This window comes from Anarhichas minor, unplaced genomic scaffold, assembly GCF_050575085.1.
Source record: "Anarhichas minor isolate MPS153535 unplaced genomic scaffold, ASM5057508v1 ptg000030l, whole genome shotgun sequence".
NCBI lineage: Eukaryota > Metazoa > Chordata > Actinopteri > Perciformes > Anarhichadidae > Anarhichas > Anarhichas minor.
In genome coordinates, this window is record NW_027466476.1 from 7,617,165 (window position 1) to 7,628,306 (window position 11,142).

An 11,142-nucleotide genomic window follows, 5' to 3' on the forward strand; every position below is an offset into this window, starting at 1 on the left:
CTACCTGTTGTATCATTTTGAAACTTTATGGATGTCAACTGAAAAAAAAAACAAGGGTATTTCTGATTATTTGTGGGGCATTTCAGCTTTTATTTGATACCAGAGAAAGACAATTGTTCTGTATGTAGCCAATGTGGAAGGACCGCAATTAACTGCATGCTTACTAAACTACTGCTGAACCTGAGCACAGTTTCCCAGAAGAATTGTTTTAACAGCACAAATGTTTGGCTTCTCTGTCTAAGTTACACAGAATGGCAATAGTTGGTTGCAAATAGAGTCAAATTTTGTGTTTACTCATGCTAATTCGGTTTAACCACTGACATTCAACAGAGAATTCTTTACACAGGCAACTGTAAGTGCAGAAACAAAAGCACCGTTGGTTTTTAATTTATTTTTTATTTTCCACATTCCCCTGGTTCCTCAGATCCATTTCCCTGTATACCAGCAAAACAGCCTGTCTGCCTCAGAAATATGTTCATATTTAACCAATTTGTGAAAGCAATTTTTAGCGAATGCGGGGGTAGCATTGTGATGTTCATACGTTGCAAGTAAAAGAAAGTAAGGGTGTGGCAGTGAGGGAGGTGATTGGGCCTACAATGTGTTCAGTTCATAACACAACGTCTTCAAGCTTCAACAGATTGCATTTCATCCAAAGCTTATTTTTGCAAAGACAAAACAGTTTGATATGAACATAAATCTGACGATAAAGGTTTCTTTTGAACTGAGGATTCACTTATTTAATATGTTGTCACTCAGCCTTGTTGTACAACGCTTGTAAGGCTTTGTGTCTACTTAGGATCTACATATATAGTGCTGCCAAATTTTCCTGATCAAAAAAAATGAGGCCTTGTTTTTAGAGGATGATTTTACAAAATTAGCCACTGTAGATGTCTCCTCCTGAACCCGATCTTGCTATAAAACTTGAGTGAAGTGAGTATACTACCTTCCAACTACATTAGTTCTGCATGGTAACAGGCCTCTCTTAACTTGTTTTCAGACCAATTCAAGTAACTTGTGATGCATTTTTCTAAACAATTCCTCTCGGATGAAGCCTGTGCATAGTAGTAGTTCAGCCACCAGCAGTATAAAATTGGACCTCTACAGTGGCAGAAACAAATCAAACCACTAAAAAACAAATACACAGCTGAGTTAGTTTGTTGTGCAGTTACAGTGGGAGGTCCACAGGGGTAGCAGTTGAATGTGCTACAGGTAGAAGAGGTGCCAGTGGACACGAGCCCTAAAGATTGTTTGTTTAGTTTTTTCCCTTTTGCTATTGTCATTGTTTAAACATGGCTCATGGAGGCCAATAAAGACCCATAACCAAAAACAGCCTGCTCCTTTGTCTTATAATGCTCTGTTTAATCCACTGGAGTCACAATAGCAGTCAGCCATTGTTGCTATATGATAATCTTGTTATTTGGACTCATGTTTCAGCATTTCAACCTTTCGTGTCGATGGAAGTACAGAATATAATCAGAAGGTACTGTAGCTGTGACTTTAGACATTGAGTTTCCTAAAATGGCATTGTCTGCACATCATCACAGGTTTGTTTAGAAGAGCTGTCATTTTCCAAAATACGTGTGTTTCTAAATCAGACTTTTGTGTTGAAACGTCTATCTAAACCAGGGCTGTACAGAGATTTGTTGACTTGTTTCTGTAAGATTATGTAAAACATAACAAAAACACAATAACTCTTAAAAACTTTTGAAAGCTTTGCAATAAGGGGACTTTTTTCAAACATGTACCTGGTACCTTCATGTGGGAATGACTTAAAGCTATTTCAGTAATGTGAAGTATATCTTATAGTTTAGAAAACACTGGACAAAGTCTGTAGCTTGTGATGACTCGTCTCTGACAAAAGATAAGACCGTTTCCAGTGTTATTTTTGTAAAAACATTTAAGATCAACTGGCTGTTCATTTAACCAGGAATAAGCAACTGTAACATGGAGGGCTATAAGACAACAGTAACTGATTTCACAGATTAGCACGGTTTCAATCAAAGACAAGGAACTAATTAAATTCCCTGGTGGCATCTTTTGTCCTTGTTTGAGATGAGCCAGGCCTGACCAGAACCAATCAGCGCTGTCTGGCTTAGAACAATGCCTGCTGGTGATGAATTGTGTCCAACTTAAACTGGTGACAAGGCAATCAAAGCATCAAGGCAACCAGGCAAAGCAATTACTCTTCACCTGCATCAGGCACATGCATGATGGGAAATGATTTGCTCATAACTGAGTTTATTGCTATTTGGCTAAAAACTTCACCAACAGGTACAATATTCAGTTTTTTCTTTTTTGAATGGCTCACAAAACAGACATGAGTTGGATGGTCACATTTTTACAAATTAAGTGATTACCTCTGAGGGCTTCTGATCCTTTGAGATCCATTGCTAATTTTCTCAGCGCTCTAATCGGCAGGTTTCTGTGAGCAGCCGCTTGGAGGCCCAGTGGGAGTCGTCATGATGAAGAGGCATTTACAAGAAAAGTTGATTAAGATAATCCTGCTACAGCATCACCCTGAATAAGTATGACATTAGATATCCACGATAAAGTTTGATCTTAAGCGCCTCCATCACCCTGAGGCGCACTGAACACCATCCCAGTGGTGGGAAGGTCAATACCTCTTGAACCGCTGTCATCAATAGAACTAGTGTCTACAAATACAGGATAAGCCATGTCTAAATGTTAAGACAGCACACCCATATGAAACCCAAAGGCACATGAAAGGCTTGTGCTGTTGGTGAGGAAATATAGGACAAGTAGATTTCGACACAGAAACACAATCTAAGCAGATGTACAAACACAGTACATTTGGTGATGTTGGATCTCTGAGTCACCCTGTGTGATTCTTGGTCATATAAAATGGTTTAAAAATGACTATAATCCCAGACTGCATGGGAAGGATGGCCAAAATACAGACAAAGGACAGCAATTTAAATCTAGCCTTAAAAATGTGCATGTAATGTACACCATGTACATTTTATACATTTCTGCATCAACTCTGTTCATTTAAAGTGTCAATAATTGATGAAAGAGTTCTGCACACTTAACAAATTAGAAAAATTGAGACATCGCACCACGGTGGTTATGACGAAGAAATTCTGCGGACCTTTTTTAGTGAAAAGATGAATGTACTTTATCAGTTTTCTCAAATGAGTGAAACAGCGCCCCCCTGGTAACAGTAGGTATCCGCCATTCAGTGTGTGTGGTCAAAGATGGAACAGCACCCACACAGTCGAGGCAATCCAGGCAAATCTGCGGAGGGAGGGAAAAGCCAGGTGAAGTTAATTAGTGTCTAAATTGTGTCAATTAACGGTTACAGTCACTGGGAAAGTGCAACAAGTCTATGGAAAAGAAACAAAATGACAACTCTGAAGACTTTACTCTCGCCTCACTGCAAGTGACAGAAAGTCGACAACATTTCACGTTAATTTAGCTAAACTTGTAAAAACACGTGAGTGTTGGCTTGTTTTGACGCTGATAATATTAGCTAACGCTAAGACTAGTTAGTTTAGCAGTGATGGAGAGATGAGAAGAGGAGTTCTCTGAAGAAACTAACTAACTAACTAAACGACGGTTACAACAAGTGCAGTGGGATTTAATTGGACATGGAGGTGGACCACTTCATCTCCATTGACAGAGAGGAGGATGGACTTCGAAACGTGAGTCAGACAACAGTACACCACGTGTGTCTTTCTGTCTCTTCCTTGGCTGTCTGTGCGTATAGCTAACCCTCCGCTGTGTGGCTGACTTACAGCAGCCCTACTGTATGGAAGCTGTCGCTGTATTATTCTGGACCTTGTTTTCACTGATGCATGTTGTGCTGCTTGCTGCTGCAGGAGGAAGGCTTTGAATAATGCGACAATTCCCCAGTTCTGCACTTATTAGTAGTTCAGCCATCTGTTGATTTGGGAATGAGCATGCAGAAGATCTGCTTGTTGCTTGAGAAATTGTTGTTGTTTTTATGAGACATGCATTAGTCTTGTTTATATTCTGTGTTGATTAGTATCAGAATATATGCTTTATAGTGTATGTTTATAGGTGCATAAGAAAGTTGTGCATGTATCTATGGTATGTGCATTGTGGATTTGAACATGCATATGTTCTCTAAATGTCATCCCAAAGTTGATTTGAATGAAAATGCTAGAGTACGTATTTGCATTAGTTAACTGTTGGTAAAATGGCACATTTTTGTAATTTAAACCTTATGTGTTATGGCTTTTGAATCACCACTTATGGGCACTTTGCTTCAGGGTTGATTTATCTAACCCCGGGTCGGAGGGGCTTATCATCTTACGGCTTTTTAATTTGTGTAATGCTAGATATTTTCACATTTCGTCTGTTTAATCAAAATCACTTTAATATTCGCACTAAGGCCATAATCACCATGATTTAACTGGCACTGACTGCTCCTGAGGTTTGAAGGGGCCGGAATCACCACTTGGAAATTGACCTGCAAGAGGAGAGCTGGATATGTATTTAGAAACGACAACAAAAAGAGTGAGGATCACTCTATAGAAGAGATGCGAGCCTGACCTGCTCATCCCGATTTTCCTTTCCAATGACTATAACCGACACTAAGGCTCCGGACTAACTTTTTAAATCAGCCACCCAAAAAATATTCAGTAAAAACTCTCAAAAATTCAAAATGTTATGCTTACTGTGTTGTCATCTTTAGTGGTTATTTGCATACAAACACAATTCAAATGAATAGCATTCACATCATTTTGAATGTTTGATTTGATTAAAAACAACTCTTTGCATCAGTAATTTTAATTATGTATCATAAGCTGCTTAGAGCTAGAGTTGGGAAGTTAAACAGGTCCATAATTCCCTCTCTAATATCACTTTTATATTGAATATATTATACAACCCAATGCCAGGGAGAGGCTGCTGTCTGTCTGCAGACGAGTGGGTCACTGTGATTACTCTGAGCAGGAAGAATGGGAGTGAATGACAAGTCAATAATATTGATTAAGTTAGTTGGCTTATTTTGGACTTGTATTTGTGACAAATTGCCAGCTTTATGTCTTCTTCACTCACGCAGAAGAACTTCCACACTCATGACATGCTGTGTGTGTCTGTGGCGCTGTGTGCCGATGTAAAACTACCATGCACAGGCACTCCTGTGTGACGGGAAATAGGAAACTGACAGGCTGTTTACTGGCTAAACGTCTGAAAACCGTCCGGTTTCAAGCGTTAGCCGATTGATCACCTCGACTGAATTTTGAATTCATGTCTGTATATCAGTGTTATCAACAGCCTTCCCTTTTCTTGAGTGCTCGGTGGGGGCAGACGATAAATCCAACAGCGGCTTCAAATAGGACTCAGCTGGACAGGACATAATAATAAGTGACTCCAGATGATATTAACACCCACACAGGCGTGCAGCAGCACACCTGCTTGCTATATAGTGAGAAATGCACTCTATCTTTATGTAGACACACATTTTCCCAGGTTATATAAATGTTTGTTTTTAACAAATGCAACCCCCTCTATCTCTATGAATAAATGTACTCTTTATAAATTCTTCATTTACACACATGCAGAAGAAAATGATTCATTCCCGCTTTAACTGGGGACATCATGTGGTTTCATTTTCTTTGGATGGTGCTAAGCGCAAATGCTATTTAGCCTTTGTGCTTCCAGCACAACCCTCTGGAGACACCATCAGTGCATTGGGTCAAGTCCCAATTATATTAAAGAGCATTATTTCAAAGGGGACCTTTTCTCAAGCACATGTTTAGTGAAGAAGTGTGTAGGTTTGTGTTCCGTTCTGTCAGCAACTGCTTAGGATGAACTGGATCACTGTGATCACTCCAGTTGTTCTGATGTGGTCCTCCAGCATCCAGCCAGGTCCTTGCAGCTTGGTCTGAGGTCTGATTTTATCTGAAAATGAAGGTAACAAGAATTAGCCGAATGAATGAAAATAAAAGGTGCATTGGAGCACACTGTCTGTACTTCTTTTGGTTAAGCAAATGAGTCAGTTTATCATGTCCAGTTGAGTCCATAAAATTGAATACAGCTAGGCACAAGACATTCAAACGTGTATGTTACCATACAGAGGTGATTTCTGTGTGTCTGCTGGCACTACGGGGGCTGTTGGTCTTGACACAACCTGAGTTATTACTTAAAGAAGTTCACTACTTGTAAAAAATGCGTAGAAAAATCTAACAATTCCCCATTCTGGGGCCCGGCAGGGAGGCATCTTATGCCCAGCAGGCCGCAGGGCTTACAATACACTGGTGGAAACCCTGCTCTGTCTTTACATGTCAAAAAACACAACTGGGCAAAATACATATAAAACACAGAATAGTAAAATGATCATACCCGTCATTGTGCTGCCCTATCGGTGCCAAGCCCATGCACTGAGGTTCTCAGCTGGCACCTGCTTGTTCTGCACGGCAGCTTTTACAACAGTGACCATGGAGTCAGCGTCATCACTGACTGCTCTGATGTGAAAAACCAGTATCTCTTAATGCAGCTATCTGAAAGAAACATAAACCACATCAAATCGAGCATGATGAGGGGTTTGATAAAGATGAAACAAGGAGTTATTTGGGGAAATCGGGAAAATGGCAATCACGATAAAAGATATTGGTGATGAAGCAGGAACAATTCCCTCATAATGTTATTCCTGCCTTTTACTCGCTTCTCCATCTACTGTTGAACCTCCGAGATACAGAGTCTGTTTTTCAAACCTGAAGCCCTGCGAGCGTGGTCCCCCAAATATATGTTCATACCTGATGTGCAGATCAGGCTTAAGAAGCTGGGAAACATCTGTGCTTTCATACCGCTCAAGGCTGATGGCTCAGGATGCACTCTTCTGCTCCATTAGAGGTTTTTCGATAAGAAAGAATTATGATTATCATTTTTGACCAACTAAGACGGGCAATTAAACCCCCCAGTTATATATCATGCTCCATAATAATGACAAGCTCAGAGGCATTCATGAAAAAATAGTGACAATTGCCAACACACCACGTCTGAAACTTTAGGGATTATTCTTTGAACGAGTTGTCGATGTGACTTTAGTAAGGTTAGGAAACGACCGAATGCAATGGATTCATGCTTTGTTGGCGGTGCTCAGTATTGATATGGTGCTCCAGATAATCCTTTCTGTAATGGATGGCCCCAACCTCCAAAAACTGTCTAATTATAAGACCATTTTGTACAGGAGGCTGTGCTGCCTGCAATACCAACAAAGCATCCAAGTAGAACAACTATCCATTAGGGCTAACCACGGCAATGACTGTGATCTAATAGGGCTTGTCTTTTAGTTTGGATCTTTTCTCCCAATTAACCTCTCAGGTCTTGATTTCGAATCAAATTTTTGACATCCATAATCTACCCTACATTATTGATTAAAATAATTAATTATCAATTATTAATTAATAAATTAATTAAAATAAGGGATTATTTCATTGTTGTTTTTTTGCTTGATTGTTCATTTGATGTGCTATACAGTCTGATGTACACATGTGAATGATCAGGGAGGCCCAGTCAGAATAAGAGTAACATGGAGCCTGTGTTTAAACTGAGGCTGTTGCAGCCTTTCAGGATTCCCTGATATCCCGTGTTTGCCTGCACCTAGATGGCATAAAGAAAGTAAATGCATCCCACACACACCACTTACTACTGAAATGACTCTGACCTACGACCCCTTTCTCTGCTGTCTCCCGTGGGAACTACCTGCCCTCCCGTCACTCTCTGAACGACAGCTGTGTCTTCTGCTACCAAGAAACGAGTAACGTTAAAACTCCGCTGCTTTTTTCTGGAGTAAAGCCTATATGAAGATCCAAGCAGGCCATCCTAGCTCTGCCATCCATTCTAGCTGTCTTGCTTGTTTCTTCCTCATCTGGTGGTGGATTTCACTCTCTTTTCTCGAATAATTAAAAAATGCCCATGATCTGAAAATCAAGAGTACAAACTAGAGGTTGACTGATTTGTGGATTTTAATGGTCAATGTAATAACTATAGTTTGGTGCAGGGAAAAACCTGATGGCCAATTAATGGTTTTATACCCCCTTTTGTGCACACACACGCGCACACACACACACAAACACACACACACACACACAGACGAATCTTTCTTTTTGGATCATTAATTAAATAATAGTATAAAAAAATGTAATACTTTATGTGCAAACTCTAAGCTTGAATTGGGTTGTGTCAATAAAAAAAAAAGAAATAGTCAGAACTATTCATTCCAATTTTAAATGAAAGGGGGGAAAAAAAGGTTGTGTGTACATAAGTTGCAAATGCTACTTACAACCGAATACTTTGGTGTCCTTATTGTTGAACCAATTGTGTTTTCAGAAAACAACATCTTAATATAAGCAGTCTAAAGCACCACCACATCACAGACTACAGCCTCCTTAATGACCACGGTTACATCAACACTTCACTGACAAGCGTAAACAAAACATTTAAATGATAAATGACAGCAGTTATTACAAATATGTACTGAATTGATGTCGATCTCTCGGTGGTAGTGGTAGCTTTTACAGATGTCTGGTATTTCCGTGCACATTTTAAGCTTCATATTGTTCAAACAGAATATTTTTCAGTGGCATTTGTCCGACAGATGGGATATATTATTCCGCATTAAATTGTCTTTGCATGAAAACGAAATGGTTTTGGGGCTTGTCACTCCTTGTGTTGTTAGTTTTTCACCTATTCATCAGGAGAATCAGCTTTGTGTTCTCTATTGTGTTTAATACATCTTAAAAATGTCTCTAATATCTTCATCTTAGTGGTCACAGTGTCTGTAGGGTTGAATGAGTGACACGCGTTTAATTAATCAATCAAGCTGTGGACCGTTTCGAGGGAATTGCATTTACTGTGTTTACTTCCTGTCAGTCATTCATGTCTTTTATTTGCCTCTACTGTATACATCTGGACCTTTTTTATATCTGTACTTGCAAAATTAGAATTGTGTCATGATGATGTAATGACCCGTCTTTGTTTTATAGGTTTTATGCAGTGCGACAGGACAGGATATAAACGCATTTTAAATGTTCACGTTTACAACCGTGAAATGGTCAATAGTAAATGACTCGCTGTTTTTTGATTATTTCTGAACAATATCAACATTTTGCTCAGTTTTTAGGAACATGATCCAGCTTGTGTGAGCCATGAGGATGCTGCACTGAGATGTATTTTACGCCCCAGTGAGAATGCAGCTATTGAGAAAAGGCAGACTCATGAGGGAAACGCAAGAGCAGTAGTCCAAATCTAGACCCTTATTACTCTTTATGAGCATATGGTATAGTTATGAGTAATACGGGTCACACAGAGTCTCTCAGGCCATTTCGCAAAATAGCATCCCATTTTCCTCAATCACATATCACTCTGGTAATGTTCAAATGCGTCTGTGTGTTGTGTTTATGGGTGTATTTGTCTGTGCACTTGCTTTTCTACCCTTATGAGGACAAAATGGCTCTAAGGCCCATATATAGTTAAAGGAAAACCTCCAAAGAGAGACAATGTTGTGCACCTAGTTTAGAGTCACATGTTGGATTAAATTCAGGAATAATTTAGGATTAAATTAGGGTCGGAGTTACAGTAAATCCTTTGGTTAAAGTAGAGCATATAATGCATAAATACTACAATGAATTATGTATTTGTGACCATGTACTTGCATGTTGCTATTCAAGCATGTGTGCGTGTTAGAGAGAGACAGTGCATGTAATGTTATGACAATCTGTTAGTATAGAGTCATTTTAGAGGGAGCACAGTATTACCTTCACCTTGCCAAAATGGACTTGTGTTTTTGTCCATTAAGGTAAATACACCTTCTAGACTTTCTTTTATGCTTGCAGGGCATACACACACATACACAAGGACTAAAGTCAAACACACAGCAGCACACTAAAGATGAAGTCTGTCTCTTTTCCACTGTTTTCCTGACCATGTTGAGAGCTGTTCCAGATACTACGTCAGTCTCAAGATGCTTTACCCTAACTTAACTAACTATATTTTTAATTACTCAACAAATTAAATTTGTTAAATATGATTTAATTTATCGTATAAATGCTTGTGTAAAGTACTTTGAATTTAGGGTGACTCGTGTCATCTATCAATCTATGAGTCATCCAGTATACATACTAATATAAATAGATTAGTACTTGTTGCTCATCAATAGAGGTGTGAATCTTTACTGGTGTTTCGGTTACGATACACCAGATGCATCTCAAGGTTCTACATTACTGCACATGGCTACTTTTTCATCATTTAATACAAGTGCTTTCAAAAATCTGATTTAAAACAGTCGATAATATCAAAAGTTGCATCTTTTCAATAGCAGCATCTGTGTGACCCACCGCAGTACATTAACATTATTAACACAACACATAAAAGCCTCTGCAGTGCGTTAGTGTGTTAATCTCCAAGGTGTTCACAGAGCAGCTCTATGACGGGGCACTTAACGTCCAGTGGACTTCTACATAGTCATAGCTCTTGAACTTGGTTTAACGACAGGGTTAACAACTCTGCGGTTGAATTACAGCTTACGATGCAATGCAGGTTTTTTCTGTTTTTTCAGCCCAACATTGTTGACAACAGAGCAGCTAATAACACCTGCCCTTAGTGAAACACGGATCAGATCAGAAGAGGAGAGAGAGAGAGAGAGAGAGAGAGAGAAAGAAACGCAGCAGACACTACATGATGGTAAAATACTCACACTGAGCTGTAAAACCAAACTCTAGATTATGTTCCGTCACTGCATCGATGCCGAATCGTTCACATCCGCATCACGATGCATCTTATACGCAAGAAATTCCCACACCTCTACTGATCAGTTATCTGCTATCCAGAAACGTAAGTCTGTCTGCCAGTCCATTCATTTTTCCTCCTCCTGGCAAAGCCTCACCGGTAGGGTTGGGTACCAAACTCTGTAGAAATGTAGCGATTCGATCTCAAAGATCGGTACCGGGCCAATTGATGCATTATTTTTTTCCGGATTCGTATCCGCTATATTTAGCTATTGAGCCCAATCCGACCCCGTGTTTTTACCCACAAAGCTATCGTGCACAGGAATGCATCGAGGGCTGCTGTCAACCCTCCAACTCGTGAACTCTCCTCTGCTCCGCTGAACTCGCTGTTAAAGGGAGCGAGAGACAGAAAGGCCCAACAAGATCA